This window comes from Nicotiana attenuata, unplaced genomic scaffold, assembly GCF_001879085.1.
Source record: "Nicotiana attenuata strain UT unplaced genomic scaffold, NIATTr2, whole genome shotgun sequence".
NCBI lineage: Eukaryota > Viridiplantae > Streptophyta > Magnoliopsida > Solanales > Solanaceae > Nicotiana > Nicotiana attenuata.
In genome coordinates this window covers 560,851-564,114 of record NW_017670426.1, presented here as the reverse complement: position 1 = coordinate 564,114, position 3,264 = coordinate 560,851, and the positions used below count along the sequence as shown (strand labels likewise).

Here is a 3,264-nt window from a genome sequence, read left to right as displayed (position 1 = left end):
TTGTGAAATTTCAGCTATGTTGTGTTATCGGACCTATGCGAGATAGGGTGACGTGGGATCATCCCCGGGTATATGCTTGGTAAGGTCATTCAGCTATTGGTTGGCTTCTAGGACAACTCTCGGTACGCTCGAGGACGAGCGTTTGTTTAAGTTGGGGAGGATGTAACGACCCGACCCGTCATCTCATGAGAACCGCTATGTTTCCCCCATTTTTATGCTTCTTCACGTTTCATTATCGGTATTTGGTGTGTTAGAGTTGATTTGGATTGGTTTTGGTAGGAAATGAGACACTTAGTCTCTTTAAGGAAGGTTTGGTTTGGAAAAGTCAACCGGAGGCTGACTTATGAGTTATAAGGCTCGGATGCGATTTCCGGTGATTCGGTTAGCTTCGAGAGTTGGTTTGTGACTTAGGAGTGTGATCGGAATTGATTTTGGAGGTCCGGTGTAGAATTAGGCTTGAATTGGCGAAGTTAGTATTTTGGCGAATTCCGGTTGATAGGTGAGATTTTGATCCGAGGGTCGAAATGGGATTTCGAGAGTTGCTGTAGCTTCATTAGGTGATTTTGGATATGTGTGCAAAATTTCAGGTCATTCGGAGGTGTTTTGGTCGGGTTTTTGATCGAATGCGTGTTTCGGAAGTTTTAGAAGAACTTAGGCTTGAATTCGACGTGATTTGATGGCTTTGGTGTCGTTTGAGGTGTTTTGACAATTGGAACAAGTTTGGATGATGTTTTGGGATGTGTCTGTGCTCTTGGTTGAGGTCCCGGGGGCCTCGGGGTGATTTCGGATGGTTATCGGAGAAGTTGGAATTTTGTTGCAGCTGAAGAATTTGTGCTTCTGGTATTTTCGCATCTGCGATTGGTGGACCACAGATGCGGCGCCGCAGATGCGAGTTGTTCATCGCAGAAGTGAAAAAGGGGGCAGGCGGGCTGGACCGCAGAAGCGGCTAATGGGACCGCATCTGCGGAATCGCAGATGCGGAAGATGCTCGCAGATGCGGCTTAGGCCGGTTTATTGAATTCCGCAGAAGCGGGCGTGTTGACCGCATATGCGGAAGCCGCAGATGCGGTAATGGCTGGGCAAAATGTTATAATCTCATTTCACCCGCGATTTAGGTCATTTTTCCTCCATGGTTGATCATTTTGAGAGCTTCTTGGCGGAGATTAAAGAGGGATTCGAGGGGGAATCGATTGGAGGTAAGATTTTTGATCTCAATACTCGTTTTTATTGTGAAATCCACCTAGAAATTCATGGAATGTAACTAAAAAATGGAAGAAACTAGGGCTTGAGTTTTTGATATTTCAAATTGGGATTTGATGGGTCATTTGAGCTCGGATTTGAGAGTTCTTGGTATGTATGGACTCGTGGCGAGATAAGAAACCCGTTGATGTAAAAAATTCTGAGATTTGAGAAGTGGGCCCGGGGCTCGGGTTTTGTTAATTTCGGGATTTGTGCCTGTTATTGATTGTTTTCGCTTGGGCTTTGTTCCCTTAGCATATTGTGATGTATTCGCTCTGATTTTGGTTAGATTCGACACGCGTGGAGGCCGATTTGAGGAGCAAAGGCGTCGAGCTAGAGATTTCGCCGGTTGAGGCGAGTAATGATTGTAAATGATATTCTGAGGGTTTGAAACCCCGGACTTGCACATCATAGTGCTATATTGAGGTGACTTGCACGCCGGATAGCGAGCGTGGGGTAGAGCACCATTGGGGATTGTGACTCGGTCCATCCCGATTGATGAATTTACTGTGTATTTGACTGAAATTACTTGTTATCATCATAATTTGGGCTGATTGCCATACTTGGGCTTCGTGCCAATTATTTGAACCCTTCGGGGATTATTGTTGATAATTCCTCACTGATTTAATTATATATTTGAACTCAGTCATGTATTTTCCATTGTTTTAAAAACTCAGCCAAGTTGTTATGCCTTAAATACACGAAATGATATTTTCATAAAATGTTATGGGCTAAGAATCATACTTTATTGTTGCCCGAGTGGTGATTTTGCTGACTGAGTAAGGCCGAGGGCCTGTATTGTGAGGATACTTATGGATCGGGCTGCACGCCGCAGCGATATTATATTGATATTTAGGCCGAGAGCCTGATTGATGCCACGAGATGGCTTGATATTGCGCTTGGGCTGTAGAAGCCCCTCCGGAGTCTGTACACACCCCCAGTGAGCGCCGTCCATGTTAAATGGATCGGGCTGCACGCCGCAGCGGTACTGGTACTGTTTGATATGTTTACCTTATTTCATTTGTCTGCTATTATATGCTGTTGTGCTTCTTCTTGCAATATTCACCTATTGTTCTGGTATTATCTGATAACCGAGTGTGGTATTTGAGAGGCGGACTTCTTTGCTTATCTGCACTATTTGTTTTCTGCATTCATTTGCATAACTGTTGAAAAAGTCATTTTCAAAAGAGGTTTTAAACTGAGCTAAGATATTTCTAAAGGTTTTGTAGCTTCACCGCTTTCTCTCAAAGGGCTTTTCACTGCTCCTATATAGTATGATGGTTTGCTTTAGGTGATTTATTACTGCTCAGTTGTTATTTACCCTTATTACTCACTGAGTTGGAGTACTCACTTTACTCTCTGCACCTCGCATGCAGATGCAGGTATTCGTTCACCCGGTAGCGGGTTTTGGCTGATCAGAGGCAGAGTTATAGGAGTAGCGAGGTGACTGCCTGCGTTCGCAGAACTATTTTTCCTCTCTTTTGGTTCATTTATCCGGCTTTGTATATTTTAGGTCTTGTAGCTGAACTTATACTCTGATAGATGCTCGTGACTTGTGACACGCCGGTTTGGGCTGTGTTTGGGTTATATCCTGCACTTATTAAAGAGATCTTTTGATAGACTGTGGTTACTTAATATATTGAAGCTGCTTATTAATGTTAATTATTCTAAAAGGATAAGTTGGGTTAGTTGGCTGGCCTCTTCCTCACGAGAGGCGCCATCACGACCAGTGCGGAGTTTGGGTCGTGACAATTGGTGGTCCGTAGAAAAATATTTAGACAAACAATCAAAAAGAAATTCATCTTTTATTTATGGTTTAATTCTTTTTAATGTGGTCTTTAAAATTAGTGTGCAATTTATATCTGTCTCCAATATCTCTCTCCTACTTTTTTTGGTTTCTTTTTAACCGATCCGCGCATCGCGCGGGTAAGTATACTAGTTTATTATATTATGGTATGTTCATTTAGTATTCTGTTGTAAAATAGTTTACTAAAGTAACCTTATCCATATGGGACTCCGCCGTAA

General features: G+C 42.9%; 1 long non-coding RNA gene across 1 annotated transcript in view; it reads right to left on the bottom strand.

Moving 5' to 3' along the window:
* LOC109239257 overlaps positions 1-3,264 on the bottom strand; it is a 21,514-nt gene that overhangs the window by 788 nt on the left and 17,462 nt on the right. The gene's annotated exons all lie outside the window — the stretch shown is intronic.